The sequence below is a fragment of the Nicotiana tabacum genome, chromosome 22 (genome assembly GCF_000715075.1).
Source record: "Nicotiana tabacum cultivar K326 chromosome 22, ASM71507v2, whole genome shotgun sequence".
NCBI classification, from domain to species: Eukaryota; Viridiplantae; Streptophyta; class Magnoliopsida; order Solanales; family Solanaceae; genus Nicotiana; species Nicotiana tabacum.
In genome coordinates, this window is record NC_134101.1 from 142,516,646 (window position 1) to 142,543,084 (window position 26,439).

Sequence of the window (26,439 nt, forward strand, 5' to 3'; positions counted from 1 at the left end):
GGCTCAGCTACACTTGCGTATGTGGTGGAATGATCTAGACGAAGATGGTCAGAAATGGCTGAAAAAGCAGTTGGGTGCTCTTATAAACATTTTTGAGATCAAACCACGGGAAGATTTGATCAAGGCTTTGGTAACTTTCTGGGATCTTGTCTACAATGTCTTTCGTTTCTCGGATTTTGAGATCACCCCCACTTTGGAGGAAATAGATGGGTACATTGAATTCGGAAGGGATTTGAGGAAGTAACGACTTATATTTCTAAGGGCTCCATCGGTGCACAAGTTCTTTGACCTCCTGCATATTAGTAAACAGACGAATAAAGAACGTGTGAGCAACGGGTGTTGTGCTTTCCATTTCTTATACTTCAGGTTTCGGGCACTCTGCTGGTTTTGAAATGCATGAAAAAGGTCTGAGCAACAAACAAGACAAGGGCCTTTGGCAAATTCATCGTCGGTTCGCATTTATTGTGGCATTCTTGGGGATCATGGTTTTTCCAAATAAGAAAGGGATGGTGGATATTCGTATGGCTATAATTGCACAAATCCTCACTACAAAGGAAGATCATACACTTGCCCCGTTGGTGCTGGCGGATATTTATCGAGCATTAACTCTATGCAAAGCAGGGGCTCAATTTTTTGAAGGTTGCTGCATCCTTTTGCAAATGTGGTTGGTCGAGCACCTTCGCCATCATCCCAGATTCATGAGTTATGGTTCGAGCCCGAATAACTTCATCACTAGTTACGAGGAGAGGGTAAAAAATTATAACACACCAGAAGGGTTTGAAGCATGGGTCTCTCACTTGAAAGTTCTTAACGCAGGTCAAGACGAGTGGACTATAGGATGGCTCCCGAGGACAGAAGCCATCTATATGACTGCTACCAAAGGCTAACTAAGGTTAATGGGCGTAAGGAGTATTCATCCATATGCACCACAGAGGGTCTTGAGGCAATTGGGAAGGTATTAGATTGTGCCCGAAGATGAAGATCTAAGCACCCAGGTCATAGAGTTACATCCAGAAGCCGCATTGCCTGAGGCCATAGTTCAGCAAGATTGGAATAGCTGCCGCGGTATCTAAAAAATGGCACCCAGGTACCAGACATCGCCAAGGGGGAAGTAGATCCAAATTATGCTGCTTGGTTTGAGAAAATGTCTTATGTAAACAACGAGCCAGAGCCCGAAAGGCCCACCAAAAGGCCTCGTGTTCAAGCCTTTGATGATAAAATTCAGGAGAGGTTTGCTTGGGCGGAGAAGGAAAAGGAATATAAGGCCATCATCCATGGTCTACGAGAAGAGTTGAGAAATGTTACCTTCAACAATGATTTGCAGGCCGAAGGTGAAAGGAGAAGATTGGTACGAGAAAATGAAGCCCTCAGAGCTCAGATTCAACAGTTGAAAATTGAAGCCGAGAACGCAGGCCGAAGCAGGAAAGATGAAAGGCTCATTTACAACCTCACTCAAAAGGTACGTGACTATGAAGATGACCTGCAGAAAGCTGAGTCTAAACTAGCAAAAGCACGGGTGAGGTTGGCTAAAAGCGCCGAAGGGCGTGCAGCTTTCTTTCAACAGATGAAAGAAAGATATGAAAAAGGGGTCACAGGTTGGGAAAAGGCAATTGGCAACCTCGAGGGTGAAATGGCTAAATAAGCCAAAAATTTTAAGGCTGAAAGAGAACATTGTTACGCCTTAATGGCACGGCTAGAAAGAGACTTGCAACAACTCCAAGAGCAGAACCAGATAGCCGAACAAACTTTGGAAGCCTGAACCGAACAAATTGGGCGTTTGTTGCAAGAGAAGGGCGTCATAAGAGAGCGAATCAAAAGGGTCGCCAACTACATCGCGATGAAGTGCAGTAGCTGTGAGGATATGACTAGATCTATATTCTTCGCTACTGTGATGATTTTTGTTCGCCGAGTAATGGAAGATTTCTACCACCACCAAGGGGACTTAGTGAGGCAGCCCGCGGCGACGCCGAATGATGCCCTGCGGGTCCCGGGGGCAATTGAGGCATTGATGTATTCGTGATTCCTTGAATCTGTATTTTCTTTCCGTTAAAGACTGCCAGTTTGTCTTAGAGTCTATATTTCTTTTATCAGAGTATGTGGGTTGTTTGTTTTTCGAGTCTGTATTTCGTCTTTCATCAGAGTCAGTTAGTTTTGTTTAAGTTTATTTCCAAGTCTTATTATGAAAAAATTTGAAAATTCCAAAATGTTTTATTATTTTTGTCTCCAAGAACTACGCTTGGTCTGATTCATGCGGGGTCATGATACGTAGGCAATCTCCATAGGATTCGACCGTAACCAAAAAAAGAGAGAGAAAGAAAATAAGAGGAAAAACAAGAGAGTAAAGAAAAGAAAAGAGAGGAAAAACAAGAAAGAAAAGAGAGAAAATAAGAAATCAAGAGAGAATAAAAACAAAGAGAGAACAGAGGCAAGAGTGAAAGGAAGGAAATGAAAAAGAAAGAAAAGGGGGAAGTTTGCAATTAAAAGGCCGGGATGACGCATGCAACCGATCAAATACATAATAGAGACGGTTAACTATTTAGGTGCATTCATGCCCAATGTGCGGTTACCAGTCTGTTAAAACCTAATCGCTAACAATGTTGTTGTTGATGCATTGAGTCCAGGCAGGTGGTTAGTTGATAGGCATTCTGGAAACTCACTCATACAATACTCGATCGAAAGACAGGCTGAATATGGCCAACCAGGAACCAGAAACAAGTATTGTCGACCCATCGAAAGAAGTGGAAGAATTGGACGTTAATGCAATGAGGGAAGAAATGTATAAGCTAAAGCAACAGATGGCTGAAATGTACCAAGCCTGGGCGAAGGGGCATCCACCACTGGTTTATCCCGCCAACCCTGCTTATATCCTACCATCAGCCCAACCTCCAAAGTCTCCCACTGTGAACTCATCTCCAGCCTTTCCCCTGTACCAACAATGCCATGGCGCCACTTCCCATACTTCTCAAGCTCCACCACCCAAACAAGTCACATACCCTCCCTACCAATTATACATGTTTTTGTGGCACCTCCACCTGCTACACTACACCGATCTTCCAGTGAACCCCTGTTCCAAACTCACGACAACCAGTACTATTCCCCCGAACCCACCTTCAAAGTTCCAGAACCATATTCTTACACCCCTCATTTTGATCTCCCGGCAGAGACCGAGAAACCACCCAAAAATCTCGAGCATGAAGAGATGATCAGAAAGGTCAAAAGCTTAGAACAGTCGTTCCAAGATATGAGGGGTTGGCAGGTCAAGTAAGTGTGGCTATAAGAATTTATGTCTGCTCCCAGATGTTCAGTTGTTAGTAGGGTTCAAAATGCCCAAGTTTGATTTGTACGATGGGCATGGTGACCCAGTAGCACACTTAAGAGGATTTTGTAGCAAAATGAGAGGAGCAGGTGGAAGAGATGAATTGCTGATGGCATATTTCAGCCAAAGTTTAAGTGGATCGGCCTTAGAATGGTATACCATACAAGATCACAACAGGTGGTACACATGGTATGATTTGGCCCAAGCCTTTGCCTGCCATTTTTAGTACATCCTCGAAATTATCCCAGACCGTCTGTCGTTGATAAAGATTGAGAAGAAGCCCGGTGAGAGCTTCAGGGAATATGGATTACGTTGGGGAGAGCAAGCAGTGAGGGTTGACCCTCCGATGAAAGAAAGCGAGATGGTTGATTATTTCTTGCAGGCTTTGGAACCCACTTATTTCAGTCACTTGGTGTCAGCAGTAGGTAAGTCCTTTAATGAAGTCGTAAAAATGGGAGGCATGGTTGAGGAAAGACTCAAGTCCAACAAGATCATGAGTTATTCAGCAATCAAGGCGACTACTCAGGCCATTCAAAACGGTACTGGGGTGTGCTCGGGAAGAAGAATGAGGAGGATGTTGCGACAATTGAGTCAGGAGCTTGGGTTGGATCCAGGAACCTTCCCCGTTACTACAACCAGTCGCGACCCTATCCCCAAACTTACCCCCACACTCCATATAACCCACCACAACACTATTACCCACTGTCAGATCCCCATTTTTCTGTCCATCACGCACAAACCTATACCCAACCTCCCGCTCACGCATAATGGCGTTCGCCAGCTCTACAAAATCCATACCAAGCTCCACAAAATAACTATCCACCACCAAAAGCCTATAGAAATCCTCCTGGAACAGGTTTTCGACCCAACCAAGCCTTTAAGAATGAGAGGTTGCAAAGGCAAAAGACTTTACTCCATTGGGAGAATCATATAATAGTCTATTCCACAGACTAAGACAGTTGGGTATGTTGAATCCGATCAAGGCTAAATTGTCGAATCCCCCTCCCAGAAATTTTGACCGCTCGGTGAGTTGTGAGTATTGTTCAGGGGCCCCGAGACATGACACAGAGAAATGCTAGAAATTGAAAATAGTCATTCAAGAACTCATTGACACCAATCGGATTGAGGTCCAAGCTCTGGAGGCGCCCAATATCAATCAGAATCCCTTGCCAGCCCATCATGAAACAAATATGATTGAGATAGTGCATAAGGTAGGGGAGCCTAAGAAGCCTTCGCAAACCGTCATGATGATTCAGGCTAGTGAAGCCAAGCCATTTGAAAAGTCAACAAGTGAGAAGTCTGTGATCAAGTTGAACAGGGCAAATAATGAACCATCTGTGGAGGTCAAGAAGGGGTCCTCAAGTGACGTTGCAGGAAAACATGAAAGAGAAAAAGTGGTTATGCCAGGAGTGACGAACAAGCCTGTGGTAATTGTGAAGGGAGCCCCCACATATCCTATCATTATCAAACCGGTAACTCAATTACCGATAGTCAACAGCAAGGCAATCCCATGGAATTATGAACGAGTGATCGTGGCTTACAAAGGGAAAGAGGTTAAAGAAGAAGTGTGTGAGACTCATAGTTTGCCTCGATCCGGGAGATGCTTTGCCCCCGAAGAGTTGAGAAAATCTAAGACCTCAAAAGATAATCCAGTGTTGGTGAAGAAAGCGGTGACTGAGGAAGAAGCAGAAGAATTTCTGAGAAAGATGAAAGTGTAAGACTATTCCATTGTGGAGCAGTTAAGGAAGACACCAGCTCAGATCTCGCTCTTGTCATTATTGATCCATTCAGACGAACACCGTCGTGCTTTGATGAAGATCTTGAACGAAGCCCGCGTTCCTGACAAAATATCAGTAAACTACTTGGAAAAAGAAAGCTAACAAGATATTTGAGGTAAACAGAGTCACTTTTTCTGATGATGCGTTGCCCGTGGAGGGTACCGAGCACAATAGAGCCCTCTATCTGACGGAGAAATACGAAGATTCCGTGGTTACTCGGGTACTGGTTGACAATGGGTCTAGAGCGAACATTTGTCCTCTCTCCACATTGAACAAGCTGCAAGTGGAGGATAAAAGAATTCACAAGAACAGTATTTGCGTTCGGGGATTCGACGGTGGAGGGAAGATTCAGTTGGGGACATAGTGCTTGAGCTCACAATAGGGCTAGTTGAATTTACTATGGAATTCTAGGTGCTCGATGTGGCTATTTCCTATAATCTGTTGTTGGGACGACCTTGGATTCATGCTGCCAAAGCGGTCCCGTCTACTCTACATCAAATTGTCAAGTTTGAATGGGATCGACAGGAAATTGTTGTACACGGCGAGGATAATTTGTGTGTGCCCAATGATGCCATTGCTCCGCTCATAGAGGTTGAATACGACAAGGGGTCATGGGTTTATCAGGTTTTCGACACAGTATCGGTAGAGAAAATTCCAGAAGGGAAGTGCGTTCCCACTCCAAAGGTAGCTACTGCATCAGTCATGGTAGCCGTTGAAATGTTGAAAAATGGTTTTGTACCGGGCAAGGGTTTGGGTGCATCTCTGCAAGGTATTGTACAGCCAGTTTCTCTTCCAAAGAATCTGGATACTTTTGGTCTGGGGTTCAAGCCTAAAGTTGTAGATGTGAGACGAGCCTGCAAAATGAAATAGAAAATAGGGGCATTGCCAAGGCCAATCCCGTGCCTGTCCAGATCATTCGTCAGGCCAGGTATCAGAAAGCAATTGTTGTCAAAGGTTCCTGGATCATTGATTGGTACAGATGGAGACTTGGAAAAGGGGTTCGAAAGGTTATTCGCCGAGGTTAACATGGTTGAGGCTTGGGAAGGGTCCGGCAAGGCAGATGTGCAATTTGTGGGACCACGTGCAAAAGTCAACAACTGGGAAGCTACTCCTCTTCCTACCCGGAGGGAGTCTTGGTAGTGGGTTTTGATTTTCTTTTAGTTGTCTAGATTATTCCAGGGTCTGTAATTTAGATATTATGTTTCGTCCAGTTTGATGTTTTAAAACCCTGTTATCTCTAAATTCAATGAAATGCAATTGTTCCTTTTCCTTCATTTCTTCTAATTTTATTTTTGTTTTCTTCTTTTGTACAGTTCTTTTTATGTTGATATCAATGGCATGACATACATGAGGAATCTTCGGCCCAGTTTTAAAATCCAATCTAACTCTAAAATAATAATACAAGAAATTGAGTGTGATGACGAGTTGGAATTTGATGATGATGAGGCCTATGAAGAAATTAGTAAGGAACTAAGTCATTTTGAGGAAAATCCCAAACCTAATTTGAATGATACAGAAGCAGTTAATCTAGGGGACCAAGATAATGTCCGAGAAACTAAAATAAGTGTCCATCTGGAACCTCAACTCAGAGAGGAGATAATTAAAGCATTGTTCGAATACAAAGATGTTTTTGCATGGTCCTATGACGACATGCTGGGTCTAAGCATTGATTTAGTGATTCACAATTTGCCCACTGACCCGGCATTCCCTCCTGTCAAACAGAAGCTAAGAAAGTTCAAAACGGATATGAGTATAAAGATCAAAGAAGAGGTCACCAAGCAGTTCGATGCCAAAGTCATTCGGGTCACCCGGTATCCCACCTTGTTAGCAAATATTGTGCTTGTGCCGAAGAAGGATGGCAAGACTAGGGTGTATGTTGACTATTGGGATCTCAACAAGGCGAGTCCAAAATACAATTTCCCATTGCCGAACATCCATATCTTGATTGATAATTGTGCCAAACATGAGATTGGTTCTTTTGTGGATTGTTACGCGTCTTATCATCATATCTTAATGGATGAGGAAGATGCAGAAAAGACGGAAATCTTCACGCCGTGGGGAACGTACTGCTATCGGGTCATGCCATTTGGCTTGAAGAATGCTGGGGCAACCTACATGAGGGAAATGACAACAATATTACATGATATGATACACCAGAAAATCGAGGTGTACGTGTATGATGTGATCGTGAAGTCTAGAAAGCAGTCTGACCATGTCAGGGATATGAGGAAGTTCTTCCAAAGGCTTCGCAGGTACAATCTCAAGCTTAATCCTACAAAGTGTGCTTTTGGGGTGCCGTCTAGAAAGTTGTTGGGGTTCGTAGTCAGCCGCCGGGGCATTGACTGGATCCATCGAAAGTCAAGGCCATCCAGGAATTGCCGCCTCCGAGGAACAAGACCGAGGTGGTGAGTTTGTTGGGGAGATTGAATTATATCAGCAGGTTCATCGCTCAGCTCACGACAACTTGCAAGCCTATCTTCAAACTGTTAAAGAAAGACACTGCGATCAAGTGGACAGATGAATGTCAGGAGGCGTTTGATAAGATAAAGGGGTATTTGTCAAATCCACCCATGTTGGTCCCGCCAGAACCAGGGCGACCTTTGATTCTATATTTGACAGTTTTGGACAATTCATTCGGCTGTGTATTGGGTCAACATGATATCACTAGCAGGAAGGAGCAGGCCATCTATTACCTCAGCAAGAAATTCATATCCTACAAGGTTAAGTATACCCATCTTGAGAGGACATGTTGCACCCTAACTTGGGTGGCACAAAAGCTGAAACATTATTTGTCGTCTTACACTACTTACCTCATATCTCGCTTGGATCCATTGAAGTATATCTTTTAAAAGCCTACGCCCACAGGGAGGCTTGCAAAGTGGCAGATCCTGCTCACAGAGTTTGACATCGTCTACATGACTCGAACTGCAATGAAAGCACAGACCTTGGCGGACCATTTGGTCGAGAACCCGATTGATGAAGATTATGAACCTTTGAAAACTTATTTCCCTGATGAAAAGGTGATGCACAGTGATGAGTTGGAACAAGTCGAGAAGCCGGGATAGGAACTTTTCTTTGATGGGGCTGCAAACATGAAAGGCATGGGGATAGGAGCGGTACTTATTTCTAAAACAGGGCAGCACTACCTTGTTATGGCTCAGCATCGTTTTTACTATACTAACAACATGGCTGAGTACGAGGCATGCATTCTGGGTTTGAGGTTAGTTGTGGATATGGGTGTCTAGGAAGTCTTGGTCTTGGGTGACTCGGACCTTCTGGTGCACCAGATTCAGGGAGAATGGGAAACACGGGATTTGAAACTCATACCGTACAGACAATGTTTGCATGATCTTTGTCAATGGTTTCAGTAAATAGAGTTCAGGCATATCCCAAGAATACATAATGAAGTCGCCGATGCTTTGGCTACTCTGGCGTTAATGTTACATCATCCAGATAAGGCTTATGTGGACCCTTTGCAGATCCAGGTCCGTGATCAACATGCTTACTGTAATATGGTGGAAGAAGAACTTAATGGGGAGCCATGGTTCCACGATATCAAAGAATACATAAGGATGGAGGTATATCCGATACAGGCCACTGGTGATCAGAAAAGAACTATTCGACGATTGGCAAGTGGATTTTTCTTCAGTGGAGGGGTATTGTACAAAAGGACTCCAGATCTGGGATTTCTAAGATACATAGATGCTAGATAGGCCACAGCTATCATGACTGAGGTACACTCCGGGGTTTGTGGACCGCATATGAGTGGGTACGTTCTGGCAAAGAAAATTCTCCGAGCAGGTTATTACTGGCTCACTATGGAGCGATATTGCATCAGTTTTGTGCGCAAGTGTCATCAGTGCCAGGTGCACGAAGATTTGATTCATTCCCCACCATCTGAATTGCACACAATGTCGGCACCATGACCCTTTGTTGCTTGGGGTATGGATGTCATTGGGCCCATCGAGCCAGCAGCATCAAACGGACACAGATTTATTCTGGTAGTCATTGATTATTTTACCAAGTGGGTTGAAGCGAAAACTTTTAAATTTGTGACCAAGAAAGCAGTGGTCGATTTTGTGTATTCAAATATCATCTGTCGGTTTGGGATTCCGAAGGTAATCATCATGGATAATGGCGCTAATCTCAATAGCCACTTGATGGCGGAGACATGTCAGCTATTTAAGATTATACATCGCAATTCCACCCCATACCGCCCTAAGGTGAATGGAGCAGTCGAGGCAGCTAACAAGAATATAAAGAAGATACTTCGAAAAATGGTGGAAGGTTCTGGACAGTGGCATGAAAAGCTGTCATTTGCATTGCTGGGTTATCACACTACTGTCTGTACTTCAGTAGGGGCCACTCCTTATTTGTTGGTGTATGGCACGGAGGCAGTAATACCTACATAAATTGAAATCACATCCCTTTGGATCGTCGTTGAGGCGGAAATTGATGATGTTGAGTGGGTCAAAACCCGCTTGGAGCAATTAAGTCTGATTGATGAAAAACGATTGGCAGCAGTATGTCACGGCCAATTGTACCAACAGAGAATGGCGAGAGCATATAACAAGAAGGTACGTCCACGGAAGTTCGAAATGGGCCAATTAGTGCTGAGACGTATCTTGCCTCATCAGGCTGAAGCAAAAGGAAAGTTCGCCCCAAACTGGCAGGGGCCATTTGTTGTAACTAGAGTGTTGTCCAATGGAGCGTTATAGTTGACAGATATAGAAGGAAAATGTGTAGAAATGGCTATCAATTCCGATGCAGTCAAGAGATACTATGTATGATTTCTTTGTTTGATTGTACTTGTTTGTATTTGGCATATTTTAAAGATTGAAATGACGAAGGTGTTTTTGTTCTGCTATCTAAACACTTTATCCTTCGTTACCCCTTTGAGCCTTGTTTATTTTCTTTCATACCCCTCTTTCGAAATCAGCAGCAATGATCATAAACACAAGCGTGAAAGAAAAGTAAAGGAAAAGGAGAAAAGAAAAGAACGAAAGGAAAAAAATGAAAAAAAAAAGAAAAGAGAAAAAGGGAAGAAAAAAAAAGAAGAAAAAAAAGAAAGAAAAAACACCAAAACAACAAAAAGAGAAAAGGAAGAAAGAAAAGAAAAGAAAAGAGAAAGAGAAAAGAAAATCACAACGATAGAGCAATTCCTATGTCATGAACTACGTTCGACCTGATTCCTTTTAAGGATACGTAAGCAGCCTCACGATTCGGTCCCGTCAAAATAAAAATCCAAAAGCCCCTAAGCAAGAAACTGGGGCAGAAGTTGTGGTTGTTGTAAGAAATCTGATTCCGAAGGTTGTAATTTTGAACCCATTTGAATTATTTTGAGCCTTTTATACCCTTTCTTTCTAACCCTGTCCAAAATCCCACATTACGGTCCAAAGAAAGACCTTCTGATCAGTCTTTGAGAAATGCCAAGTCGGGCAAGTAAAGGTAATTCATGTCAAGGGCAACACTCTGGTTCAAGCAGGAAAATAAAAACGAGAGAGTCTTATTGGTGAAAACCCTCACGGGCACCATGAGGCGACGAGAGCTGAGAGAAAATAAAAATGAGAGAGTCTTATTGGTGAAAACCCTCGCGGGCACCATGAGGCGACGAGAGCTGAGAGAAATCAAGCACCATAGGACTTGATGTTTGATTTTCAGGACCCTCCTAGATAATGGGATGTAGTTTTAAGACCTTCTTAGACAACAAGATTCAGCGGGAGTCACACCTTCAGAAGATATAATTTAGATTTTTAAGCCACCATTTAACTAGAAGTTTTCAGGACCCTCCTGGATAATGGGATTTAGCTTTCAAATTCATAGAGATATTTGGTAACATGATTCAATTAAAACTCACAGATGCGCCCAGCACCAAACTGGGGTAGAAGTCTTCTTTGTTGTGTCTATTTTGTAGCAATCAGGCACCCACCTGGAGAACAAGGGAATACATTTCAAATTCAGCAATCAGGCGCCCATCTGGAGAATAAGGGGATACATTTCAAATTCAGCAATCAGGCGCCCACCTGGAGAACAAGGGAATACTTTCAAATTTAGCAGTCAGGAGCCCGCCTGGAACACAGGGAATACTTTCAAATTTAGCAGTCAGGCGCCCACCTGGAGAACAAGGGAATACTTTCAAATTTAGCAGTCAGGAGCCCGCCTGGAGAGCAGGGAATACATTTCAAGCCAGCAGTCAGGAGCCCGCCTGGAGAGCATGAAATACTTTCAAGCGTAGCAGTCAGGAGCCTGCCTGGAGAACAAGGGAGTACAATTTAAATTTTAGATTTCAAATTCTTTTTTGTCCATGTTGAAGTTAGGAGCCCGCCTAGAGAGCAGGGAATATATTTCAAGTGGAAGTCAGGAGTCCGCCTGGATAGCATGGGAATACATTCAAGTTCAGCAATCAGGAACCCGCTTGGAGAGCATGGGAATACATATCAAGTTCAGCAGTCAGGCACCCACCTGAAGAAGGGAAAAACATCTCGGATTACAATTCAAGGCAGCAACAAAGGGATTCCACCGAGAGAATAGAGGACAACAAGGCAACAAGAAACACAAGAGCAAGTTTGAAGATCTAGATAGTATTTTGTAAAACATAGATCATATTCTATTATAGCTTCTTTTATTTTTGACATGGTGTAATAAGGGGTTCAGTAAGCACTAGTAGTAGCAGCAACAACAGTGAAAGCACAACTTCACGGTAGTCCCAGCTACCAAAACTTCCTGAACTACACTTACCTGATTCCTTTTAGCCGAGGATATGTAGGCAACCTCAGAAGCAGGGTGCGGTCAAATCTTTCAAAAATGCTTCCCACGGAGTATTCAAACGGGCAAAAATCGCTATCCGCTCACTTTATTTTTGCACGAAAAATCTTCGTGTTTCCGAGCAAAGAGGGGCAGTTGTGAGTACGTGATTTTTGCCCTATATGAATTATTCCAACAAATTTAAAACAAAATAATTTCTTTCAGTGTTTGCAATTTTGTTGGATTTTGTGGCATTTTCTGTTAATTATTTGCATTTATCTATGCACGTTTATTTTATTTAATTCATGAAAATACAAAAATATCACGCACTGCATTTAGGATTTAACTATATATTTTTTATATTAATTAGTAAATTAGTTTGTTTTATAAAATATGAAAATCACAAAAATAGTTCATTTTGCATTTTAACTCTTTAATTTTGAATTGTATAGTTTTTCTTTAAATTTAGGACTTAATTAATTATTGTAAATACCATGATGAGTGATTAATCTAGTTGGGTAGGTTAATTTAGTTTAAAAAAATTAATTTAGGTTTTATTTTAATTTGAAAAGAAAAGAATTTGAAATTGAAAAAGAAAAAGAAAAGAAATAAAAGAAAATTCGATTTTGGGCTGTTGCAATTGAATTTTCCCCAGGCCTAAGTGTTAAACACCCATTACCCGTTAAAATTGGCCCAAACCCGTCCCAAAACCCGGGTCCAACCTGGTCCGCCCCACTAATAAACCAAACGACCCCGTTTAAACTACCCGTGATTTGGACCGTTGATCTCGTTTGATCAAACGGTCCGGAACAGAGCCCCAAATTACTTATAACTGTCCGACCGACCCCCCTACCCCCTCCTTTGATCTCACTTCATCTCCTTCACCATAGGAGAATCGCCTAACCCTAATCCGCCGCCCCAAAATCCCTATTACTTTCGGTGGCGGCGCCACCACCAATCACCCTGAGATTAACACCCCACACTCTCATCCGCCTTCACATACCAAATCCCCAAACAACTCCTCTCAAATCCCTCCAGAACTGCTCGAATTTCAGATCAAAGATCGAAACCCTAGAGTCGCCCTTGTTCTCTCCGGTGGCGGCGCCACCTCTGTTCAACCCCAAATTAACACCCTAGGATTGTCCTCTATCCCTCATCCCAAATCCACACTCGGATTTCTTCAAACATCTCTGGAACTCCTCGAATATCAAATCGAAGAGTCGAGCCATGAGAGCCTAAGGTCGGAATCATGCATGCAAGCATTTTTAGGAATTTTCCGGTTGTTTCAAGTCGGTTTTGACACAAAATAGTGACACTCGTTTGTTCCTCACCAAGAACAAATGTTTGCCACTGTGTTGGGTCGAATCAGTGCCTCAGTTTTTGATTTCAAGTCTAGCTGGTAAGTCCCGTTCATCTTTGTTTTCAAAATCGTCTATGTGTCACCTCTATTCATTTCCTCTCTTTTAGTTTGTTTTCTGATTTATTAACTGTCCTGTTAGAATTTTTGGTTTGGTCACTGAGCTTAATTAGTTAGCTTAATTAGCTCCCCGCCTGTTTGTGATCGTTAATTAGTTGATTTGTTTGGTTTTTAAGTTTTCTGAATTTGTTTGGGTTTCATCTTTGGGCTCTAAGGTCAGTCTAAGACCTCATGTTAAAGGAATTCTATTTGGTTTGAGTCTAAGCCCATGTCTATTTAATCATTGAGCATGTTCGGGGATTCATAGCCCATATTCAAGTCTGGTAGGGCTTCAAGGCAAAATACAGGGGTAATAGGGGTAAATTGGGTAAGTCACTTAAGGGAATCTTGCTATAACCACCTAAGAAGCTGCCTAGAAGCTGAAAAAATAGACTAACTTGAACAACAAGTCAGTAATTGAAGGACTAAGTAGCAAAAAAGAAAATTTGAAAAGGACTAAAATAAAATAACTGAACCCTTAAGGTTGCCCTAGTAACTTGCCTATAAAGGCATAGTTACTTGGGGTTCCATGGGGATGGAAAAAAAGAATTTCAGAGACTAGAAAAAGGAAAAGATAGAAAAAATCTGGAAAACTACATTGGGTTAAAAAAAAGAGAAAACAGAAAAGTCTGAAGAAATCAGAAGAAAAAGCACCAGAAAGTAATGTTTCTTTGAAGTTATGCGTTTTTGGGGTTTTATTGAAAGCTTGAAGTAATTTTGATTTTGCTGGGTTTGAAATGGTCTGAGAAAGCTGGGTCTGCTGTGATTAAGCTGCTGAATTTTATTTTCTTTTGTTGTTGTTATCCACTAATCCCTCCTTGTTCTGTTTGTTTTCTCATTTCCAGGTATCTCTCACACCCTTGATATGTGAATGGAGGAATACAATATGATTAATTGAAGTTGAAATACAGAGCATCTCATTTACTGAATGTCGTTTCTTGCTAATCACCTATTCATGTAGTTAATCTGATTACCCTGTTATATTAAAACTTATTCATTGATTGGTTGTGAACTTGGTTTGTAATATAAAGCAAATCGTAGGTTAGCCATGTTTAATTTGGGTTTGGTTTTGGTGTTTGTTGTGCATGAACTGTGATTGGAAAGGCCTAATGTTTGTTGAGCTGCATGACTTTGAAATCTGCAAAGATGAGATATTTAGCCTGAATGAGGATTGGTCGTAGTGATTTGCAGATCCATGTTAGGAATAATTTGATATCTAAGACATAGTTTAATCTGTTTATTGTTAGCTTAATTTGTTTAAACAGTTAAATTGTGTATTGGTCTTACTTGAGGCCTCTACAGACTTAGTCCAGGGGAGATGAGTTCTTGAACTCTAAAGTTTGGAAGTGTGGGGTTTGGAGCCCAAATACCCGTTGTATTCCCCCGAAGGGACTCGATCATGAGTCCCCAGCTCCAGCAATCGACCTTGAAAGCAGTACTGGGCTCTTCAGACCCAAAGCTTATTTATCTAGGTGATATGGCCACGTGAATTTGGAATAGATTTGGACCCAAAGTATGTTAACAAATCAGAAATTCAGTTTAATTGCACTACCTTTAAATAATCAAAAATTTAGAGGTTGGAATGTTTGAATAATCGTGTGTTCCATATAATTTAGTTGACTGGTTTCCAATGGATTATATGCAATTGTTGGCTTATTAAAATGTGGGTCCAAAGCTGGCCCAAGTAGTGGGATCAACCCCAGGCATGAATGCATAGCCCTGAATTGTTTTGGGCCTTCTGTTCTCGTCATAATTGGACAATTTTCGAGCCCAGCAAAGGAAACACGGGCAGGTGTAGCCTTACACTCATGTAATTTGGGCTCAATTTTATTCACCTTTTGCAAGGTGTTGATGGCCTGAAATTTTCTTCTATTAATTAGTTCAGACATTAGCATAAGGTAGAATTCAGTTACCTTTAATGTTTAACCGATTAATTTCTTTCAATTAGTCGAGGTGTGCCATCCACAATTATATCATGTATGGTCCTCGTATTAAGTTCTTATGATTTAGATAGAAAAATGACAAATGTTCGTAGTTTGCTTTAGGCATGTCCAATATACTATCGTGGTTGTGGACACGTTCGCGTGACATGATTACGATTTCTAAAAACAAAACCGGAGTATGCGTTCGCGCAACTTCGGCCAAAATTTCTTAATAATAATAAAGCGTTATTAATTGTGGACACGTTCGCGTGACATGGTTTTTGACGCGCCAAACAAATGGGTACACGTACGCGTGACCCGTTTCAAGATAATTTTCTTAATTAAAAAACGGTAAAGGGTAAATGCACACAGTGTCTAAAATAAGTAATTAAACAATTGTAATAAACCAAATATGATCAAAGCGACCGTGCTAGAACCAAGGAACTCGGGAATGCCTAACACCTTCTCCCGAGTTAACAAAATTCCTTACTCGAATTTCTGGTTCGCGGACTGTAGTACAGGGTCAAACTTTTCCTCGATTCGGGATTTAAATTGGTGACTTGGGACACCCTAAATTATCCCAAGTGGCGACTATGAATCTTTAAACAAATCCCATTTTGCTTGTCCTTCAATTGGAAAAACTCTCTTATATTTATACCATTTATGGGGTGTAGGTAAAAAGGAGGTGTGACAATAACATTTATCAAAATCGGACTCTGTTTGGTCCCTCAAATCCTCACTTAAAACTCTCCAAAACTCAAACCCTAACTCTCTCAATTTCACTTTGAAATCAATAATCAAATCCCAAAAACGATGATGGATTCATGAAATATAACCAAAACTGAGTAGAGAACACTTACACTAATCCATATGTTTAAAATCGCCTCCAATATCTTTCATGAACCAAATCGATGGGCCGCGATGGGCACCCGGTACCTTACTCAACTAAGTACCAACGTAACGTATCTTTCTTATTACATCATCATATACACGTGACATACGGGCCTAATAGGCCAACGTGATTATTTATAAACTCAAGACATCGGCCGACAAGGCCGTCCAATATTTCACGTACACGACATATGTCTACAAGCCTCTAAGAGTACATAAATGTCATAAAGGTCGGGACAGAGTCCCGCCATACCAAACAATACATGTCTAAATCATACCAGTCAAACAAGCAACTCTGAAGTAATTGGAGCGCACCAACATCTTCCGTTGAGCTGATAGCCTACTTGGAGGGTTGTCGACCTGTCTATCGGGACCTGCGGGCATGAAATGCAGCGTCCCCAAGCAAAAGGGACGTCAGTACGAAAAATGTACCGAGTATGTCATAAATAAGTACATAACAGACATGTAAGAAATATAGAGTATTTGACTCAACCTGTAAGTCTGAATAACTCTATAAATCATGAAATACTTTTAGCGTCATGCATATGCCTATGAATGTCATGTCGTGCATAGGTACATGTTTCATAACATCATCAGCCTCTGAGGGGATCCCATCATATCATATCGACCACTGTGGGCAAAATCATCATCGTATACCAGCTGATCAGGTGGTGGTGCGTATATAATGCCATAACCTTTCCCATATCCCATATACATATATATACATACATATATACGCGTATATAATGCCGTTTGAATCATATTTCAGCCACTGTGGGCAACATCATCATCATATACCAGCTGATCAGGTGGTAGTGCGTATATAATGTCGTAACCTTTTCCCATATTCCATATAAATATACATGCATATATACGCGTATATACCGCCATCTGGTCATGGGTCAATGCACATGAATGCAATGCATGAAAAGTACGTTAATAAAATCATTCGGAGCTTGATAAGACTATTTTGCCTTTAAGTAATATCATAAAGTAAACTCTTTTCAACTTTCATATTTTTCTGAGACCCATGAACAGATGATAAAATATTATGACGCACGGAAATTTAAAAACATAGACATCTCTAATACTTCTATGAATAGAGTCATTCATAGAATTTGTGCATTTGCACGTTTTGTTCGGATCGTATAATCATATCAAAAGAAAGAAAGGATAGTCTTAACAGACCTGGATATAAAATGCGTATGTCACTCGCTGGAAATAAACATACTGTGTGAAACATAAGCTATAAGAAATATATATATTCTTGTCAAGCCTTTATCGTGAAACAGTGCTTGAAGTAACTTTCTTGGATTTTAGTAATCCTTATGTCTTTAAGAATGGAGGAAATTTTCAAGTCCTTTAAGACATAGAAGGGTTTCCTTTTTTTTTCTCAAATGATATATGACTTATTCAAGTCTTAAAACATAATGGCATATGACTCATGTTTGGAAGACTTGTCCAATTTTCTAATCTTGCCACATACTTTTAATGACTCAAGAGTCATACGTACAATATGTCTCTTGCTGCCACATTTTGACTTATACTTATCCAAATATTTGGATTAATTAGGTAATGTTTCGGTACCTGGTAATTAATTAATTACCCACAAAATTGAAAATTATTCCCACTTATTAAAAATATTACTCATTTTTCATATACCTTATACACCTTACTAGCTATTATGGTCATGTGGTACCTTATATGGTACTACTCCATAAATACCGAGTATTTTAGTCCGAGCCGTATTTTATCCCAACATGCCAAACTTGGACGAAAATTATTTTTTTTGACTTGCTTCCCCTTTCACCTTTACGAATTTACTTATTACTTGTTTGAAATAGCATAATCCTTATTATCTCCAAATAATCTTTTCCTTGGACTGATGTCAATTACCTTAAGACAAATTCCACGTAAAATACTGTAGAATGCAATATCGTCATAACTTATTACTGAGAAGCGTAACATCACCGTAATGTAATACTGTCGGGTACAACACTGTCGTAACTTAATACTGCAGGATGTAACATCAATCGTAATATATTACTGCAGAGGGTAACACCATCGTAATATATTATTGCAGAGCATAACATTGTCGTAATATAATATTGTAGGATGTAATATTGCGGGCGTAAAAAAATCGCCCAAATCCAAGCTCCCCAACTCAAAATATGACCGAATGAACAAACCCTTGTTTTATATATTTTTCTGGCAATTATTCTGCCTCGTTTGTTATGCTAAATGATCCTGAAACTCGTATTTTATTCCTTTAATAGATTCCTTGTGAAATTCTAGTCAAGTTAGGCTTTTGAATCCCTCAATTTGACCTTATAATGAATGAGATATGTTGGTTTCAATATTTGCAAATAGTGCAGATTTTTAAATACGCTGTCAATGCCAATTTCGTAATCAATTTGAAAAAAATCTGGCAATCTAATTCTTAGTAAAATGACCATAACATCCTCATACGATGTCCAAATTCGACAATTCTTTTTGCTACGGGTTCGTAATTACGATACGGATCTAATGCTTCAATCAAAAAAGAAATTGGAGCTCATTTGTTCAATATAATATCGTTTATGCTTGAAGAAACAACATCGAAACATAAGAAAAACGAGCACAATACAACCCAAACCTATTCAAAACTCACCCGAGGCCCTCAGGACCTCAACCAATAATTTTAGCAAGTCATATATCACTACACGAACTTAGTCTAACCTCCAGAACACCCAAAACAATATCAAAACACCAAATCAACCTCAGATTCAAGCCTAAGAACTTCTAAACTTCCAACTTTCGTCAATTCAAGCCTAATTCTACCACGGACCTCCAAATTACATTTTGGACACACTTCTAAGTCTAAAATCATCCAATGAAACTAATCGAATCATAAAAATCTAAATCCGAATTCTTTTACTCATAAGCCAACTTCTGATTGACTTTTCTAACTTAGCTTTCTAACTAAGAGACTAACTGTTCATTTCACTCCAAAACTACTCCAAACCCAAACCTACCAACTCTATACAACTCAACACAGCTGAACAATACATAAAGAAGCATAGATGGGAAAATGGGGCTATAACTCTCAGAACGAACGACCGGGTCGTTACATCCTCCCCCTTTTAAACAAATGTTCGTCCTCGAGTGAGTCTAAAAATACATGAAATGACATGATATACCACATAATTCAAACACTTACAACGATGATTTCTAATCATAGCAGTTGCCCAAAACAACCAAACGCTGGTAATAAACCACTTATCAGACAGAGCTTGAACAAGTTATATCAAGTCACAAACAAACACCCATTAGTCCTTGCTACATCTCAAGTAAACCCTTCTCGTCACATTGGATTAATCTGAACACAATCTCGCAATCAAATCATACTCGCCACATAGCCATTAAATCACAAATCTCACTAATAGGGACATCAGTGGACATATAAGCACGTGCTCACAAGATTAACACCTCAGTGTTCAATCTACAGTCAAAACTCGGCCTCAAGTCCTCCAGACTGGTCCAACATCAACACACAGAAATCACATTTCGCACCTCATCCAGGGAATCACAATCCGTCATTGCACAACCAATACCAAGTGCCTATATGCGCATGCGAATGCATGGAAGGAATTCAAAGAGTTACACTTCAAGCTGAATCAATCCCGCACGATAAGAATTCAAGATGTGAAATTTTCCTAAAGGTTCTACAGCCTCTCGAAGATAAGTACAGACGTTTCTATACCGATCCGCAAGACTCTACTAAACCCGCTCATGACTCATGGGACCTATGTAACCTAGGCTCTGATACCAACTTGTCACGACCCAAAATCTAACCTTGGTCGCGATGGCGCCTATCGTGTTACAAGATAAGCCTATTCCCAAAATATTACTACTAATTTGATTATAAGAATTTAATAAAACATTTGCAATAATTTAATTCATGATAAACTAAAACAACTCTAAATATAAATAATATAAAATACGGAAACGAGTCCCAAACATCCGGGTGTCACTAAGTCATGAGCGTCTAAAAATATAAACTAAGATATATAAACTATTTAACTATCTAAAAGAAGAAATGACAAAAGGAGTAACAACGTCCTGCGGACACTAGCAGCTACCTTACAATCTCCAAAGATAGCCGGGCTGAACTCAATGATCGCCACGCTCTAACTCACCCGGATCTGCACATAAAGTGCAGGGTGTAGTATGAGTACAACCACCTTAGTAGTAACAGAAATAACTAAGGAACTGAGCAGTAGTGACGAGCTAAGCAAAACAGTCCAATTATTTATTTTCATAATTTACAATAAACATGAACAAATAGGTAAATTCCATAAAACCAACAAATGCCACAAAGAAATTAACAGGTAAATGCAGTAACAACAAAAGTAAATGCCAACCTCATAGCAATTTCACTCCATCACTCAGCACTCAACACTCAACACTCAACAGTCAATACACTCAACACTATACACTCACTAGGGGTGTGTACAGACTCAAGAGGGGCTTCCAAAGCCCAAGCGCTAAGCACGGACAACTCACGTGCTATGCGGACAACTCACGCACTATGGTATCAATACCTGGACCCGCACAGTCAACTCACGTGCTACGCGGGCAACTCACGCGCTATGGTATTAATATTCTCACAACTAGGCCCTCAGTCTCACTCAATTATGTACCTCACTAGCCTCACCATCATCAACAAATAAGGGGACACAACCCACATCAAGTATCACAATAAATTAGCAAATAATAGAGACTGAGTTACACATGTACAATAATTTTTATGACTGAGTACAAATAATGTGAGCATGAATAAAGCCTAAACATGTTCTCTAACATGAAGGTAGACAAGTTCAACAACAAGTAACAACATAAACACATATGATGGCTATGAGGCCTCACGGGACAGACCAAGTCTCCATCCCTCGAGGTATACACCCACACACTCGTCACCTAGTGTGGGTATTACCTCCAAACAGTCACACAATATCAAATTCTCCAGGTTTATACCCTTAAAGCCAGAGTTAAAACTGTTACTTACCTCAACCGCATAAAATCCTATTCCGGGATGCCCTCGTCTCTGGAATCGGTCTCCAAAAGCTATTAATCTAACCATAATCAGATTAATACCATCACCATGTGCTAAAGAATCGAATTCCACAATAAAAACTACAAAATATGCCAAAAAGCCGAAATCGGCCAAAAGCCGGCCCCCGGGCCCACATCTTGGAATCAGTCAAAAATGGTATAATAATAAACCTTGTTCTCTCCCGAGTCTAACCATATAAAATTTATCAAAATCGGACTCTGTTTGGTCCCTCAAATCCTCACTTAAAACTCTCCAAAACTAAAACTCTAACTCCCTCAATCACTTTGAAATCATCAATCAAATCCCAAAACAGATGATGGATTCATGAAATATAACCAAAGCCGAGTAGATAACACTTACCCCAATCCATATATTGAAAATTGCCTTCAAAATCGCCCAAATCCAAGCTCCCCAACTCAAAATATGATCGAATGAACAAACCCTAGTTTTATATATTTTTCTGCCAACTATTCTGCCTCGTTCCTCCTGACAAATGATCTCGAAACTCATATTTTATTCCTCCAATGAATTCCTTGTGAAATTCTAGTCAAGTTAGGCTTTTGAATCACTCCATTTGACTTTATAATGAATGAGATATGTTGGTTTCAATATTTGCAAATAGTGCAGATTTTTAAATACGCTGTCAATGGCAATTTCGTAATTAATCTGGAAAAAATCTGGCAACCTAATTCTTAGTAAAATGACCATAACATCCTCATACGATGTCCAAATTCAACGATTCTTTTTGCTACATGTCCGTAATTACGATACGGATCTAATGTTTCAATCAAAAAAGTAATCAGAGCTCATTTGTTCAATATGATATCATTTATGCTTGAAGAAACGACATCGAAACATAAGAAAAACGAGCGCAATACAACTCAAACATATTCAAAACTCACCCGAAGCCCTCGGGACCTCAACCAATAATTTTAACAAGTCATATATCACTACTCGAACTTAGTCAAACCTCTAGAACATCCAAAATAACACCAAATCAACCTCAGATTCAAGCCTAAGAACTTCTAAACTTCCAACTTTCGTCAATTCAAGCCTAATTCTACCACGGACCTCCAAATTACATTCTGGATACACTCCTAAGTCTAAAATCATCCAACTAAGCTAATCGAATCATAAAAATCCAAATTCGAATTTGTTTACTAATAACTCAACTTGCGATTAACTTTTTTAACTTATCTTTCTAACTAAGAGACTAAGTGTTCATTTCACTCCAAAACTACTCTGAACCCAAACCTACCAACTCAATACAACTCAACACAGCTGAACAATACATAAAAAACATAGATGGGGAGATGGGGTTATAACTCTCAGAACGAACGACCGGGTCATTACAAGGTATGTTTCTTGACTCGTTCGAGGACGAATGTTTGTTTAAGAGGGGGAGGATGTAATGACCCGGCCGATCGTTTCATGAGTTACAATCCCCTTCTCCCTATTTCTACTTCTTTATATGTTGTTCAGCTGTATTTCATCATATCGTATTGGTTGTTCGGTGTTCGGATTGGCCATGGGGTGAAATGAGACACTTAGTCTCTTATTTGGAAGTTTAAGTTGGAAAAGTCAACTGGATGTTGACTTATGTCTAGAAGTTCTCGGATGTAAATTCTGATGGTTCGGATAGCTTTGTTAGGTGATTTTGGATTTAAGATCATGTTGGAATGTAATTTGGAGGTCCGTGGTAGATTTAGGTTTGAATTGGCGAAACTGAAAATTTGGCATTTCCGGTCGGCAATGAAAATCATGAGATCGGGATCGGAATGGGATTCTGGTAATTGTAGTAGGTCCATTGTGTCATTTTTTATGGTGTGCAAAATTTCAGGTCATTCGGATGAGGTTTGATAGGTTTTTGGATCGGTTGCAAAATTCCGAAGTTTGGAAATTCTTAGGCTTGAATCCGAGGGTGATTTGGTATTTTGATATTGTTTTGAGCGTTCTGAAGGTTAGAATAAGTTTGAATAATGGTATATGACTTGTTCGTATCTTTGGTTGAGGTCCCAGGGGCCTCAGGATGAATTCGGAAGGTTGTAGGAAAGATTGGACTTGAATTGGAGCAGCTGAAGCTGAGTTTTTTGTCATAACCGCACCTGCGGATTGGGGACCGCAGGTGCAAGCCGCATTAACGGAAGGGAGATCGCATAAGCAACATTGTTCATAGGAGTAGAAGGCTGGATTGCATCTGCGAGCCCATAGGTGCGACATCTGAGGGGTTAAGTGAATTCTACAGGTGCAGATTTTTGGGCGTAGAAGCAGCCCGCAGGTGCGAAATTTTGTCCGCAGATGCAAAAATCGCTGGGCAAAAAGTATATAAGTTCCCCTTTGCGAAATTTATCCCATTCCAGCATTTTTGAATTCGGGATTGAAGATGTTGGAGGGTTTTGAAGAGGAAATCAAGGGGATTCTTGTTGAGGTAAGGTTTTTTAATTTAATACTCGTATCTATGGTGAATTTCAGTTTATTAAACATGGAAATTGAAGAGATTAGGAGTAAAAATTTGGGAAATTAGGGCTTGAAGTTGGAGAGTTTAAATTGGGGATTTGAGGGGTCATTTGAGGTCCGATTTTGATGATTTTGGTATGTATAGACTCGTGAGAGGATAAGTATCCTAGTGATATGATTTTTATCAAATTTCAAGACGTGGGCCCGGGGGTCGGGTTTGGTCAATTTCGGGATTTTGAGTTTAATTTGATAATTTTCGTGTGGGATTTGTCCCTTTGGCATGTATTGATGATATGATTCTGATTTTGGATAGATTCGGGACAATTTGAGACCGAGTCGAGAGGCAAGGGCATTGTGGAGTAGCTTTTCATCCGGTTTGAGGTAAGTAACGATTGTAAATCTAGACCTGAGGATATGACACCCCGAAAAGTCGTACTAATTTGATAAATGAGGTGATGTACATACTAGGTGACGGGTGTGTGGGCGTACACCGATAGGGATTTTGATTTGGTTCGTCCCGTGGCAACTGTAGAGTTGCATATTTTTGATAAACTCTATATGAAATCTATGTGTTAGAAATAATTCTGTTAACTTGGGCTAAATGCCATGTTTGGATCCTTGTGCCGTACTGTTTGGACCCTCGGGAGTCTTTTACTACTATCCTCACACTATTTTAATTCGAAAACATATCCTCAGTCATGATTTTTACTTGTTTATTTTCGATGCAGTTTCGTTACTCTATTTTAAATATATGAAAGTTGTTTGGGCTGAGTTCCCTGATTTTTCACTGAAGTGCCCGAGTGGCTATGAGGTTGATGACTGAGAGAGGTCAAGTATATATATATATATATATATATATATATATATATATATATATATATATATATATATATATATATATATATATATATATATATATATATATATATATATATATATATATATATATATATATATATATGAGAGGCCAAGGACCTGATGATGAGGATTATAAATATTTATGGATCAGGCTGCACGCCGCAGTGATATGTATTGGATCGGGCTGCACGCCGCAGCGATATAGCGTTTGGGCTGTAGGAGCCCCTCCGGAGTCTGCACACTCCCAGTGTGCACAGTCGACTATATGTATATTTACGGATCGGACTGCATAACTCAACGATTATTATTATGAGATATCTATTGAGCGGGAGTACTGAGTATGAGTACTGATTGAAGAGAGTTGAGTTATGAGTGACTGAGAGGCTTGCCCGAGGGGCTATATCTATGAGTGATACTTTGCCTGAGGGGCTTGGTTATGAATTTACTATATTTCACTTTTCCTTTATACTGAGTCTCTATTGAAAAATGTTGAACAAATGTTTTAAATAATTTTCATTGAAACTGGCATTTTTACGAGATGTTCGGAAATTGAACTATGGATTTGACTTTGTTATTTCTATTGAGATTCTATGTTGAATTATGTATATGATTTAAATGATCGTCACTGCACTCAGCCTTTATTTACTTTGGTTACTTACTGAGTTGGCGTACTCACATTACTTCCTGCACCTTGTGTACAGATCCAGGTGCCAGAGCTTCCGAGTGAGAGCTGACCTTTGCCTTCAGAGTATTTTCCAAAGATTGCAAGGTAGTTGCACGGCGTCCGCAGCCCTGCCTTCCTCCTTCGTATCTTTAGTATTTTCTATTTTAGTCTTATCTTATATTGAGTAGACAGTATTGGACTCTATTTTAGTGGCCCATGACTAGTGACACCAGGATCGGGCAGTGTGGATGTATTTGCGTATTTGTTTTCCGCATATTTTGTTATATTAAAAAGAAATACCTATGATCATAGTGGATTTGGAAATAAATTTACAAAAGACCTTTATGTCATTAGTGTTGAATCGGCTGGCGTAGTAACTGCGATAGGCGCCATCATGACCGGGGTGGTTTAGGGTCGTGACACAATAACAAAAAAAGAAGTATTATTAAACGAAATGCATAAAGCGTTGAAATTGAGAAACAATTCCCAAGATAATATATTACTCCTTATATTATATTTTAACTTCTTTCCTACTCAGATAATATTTTTTTATTATTAATTTTTCACGTAATACTGAAAATATACCCAATTATTAAAGAATAACTAGGAAAATTTTTAAGCATATAAATGTGTGATAAAGAGAAAAAAAGGTTGATAAGAGTCAATACCACTAATGATTTTGCAAATATAAAGATCCAAAAGTGGAATATCAGATCGTTCTTTTTATTCTTTAAAATAAAATTTATTATGGATAAAATTATAGTTACGATTAAATATTCAAACATGAGATGAACTAATATTAAGAATCTAAATCAACAGAAAATAAATTATTTTTATGTTAAACTCAAATAATTAAATCTTTCAATTAATTATTTAACAAGAGAATCCAATTAAATTATTTTTTAAATTCATCATATGAGTAAAATTAATTTTCAAGCTAAAAAAAAATCTTATGGTTATAAATTTATTCCATAAAAAGAGTGTTAGAGATTAAAAAAAATAGATCAAAAAGTAAAAAATATTAGTATAATATTAAAAAGGTCATTCAAGTGTTTGGTGAAGCACAATCAAAGCTAAATCCTGAACAAGAATAAGCTTTTAAGACTATATTATAAAAAGTCGACTATGGTATATGGAGATTATCCTTTGTAGATGCCTTCGGCAGAATCAAAATAATATCTTATGTCATGCATTACTTGCAAATATAAGATCAAGATGCATGATATTGTTAGCAATAAGAACAAGTGTTGAACCAGCA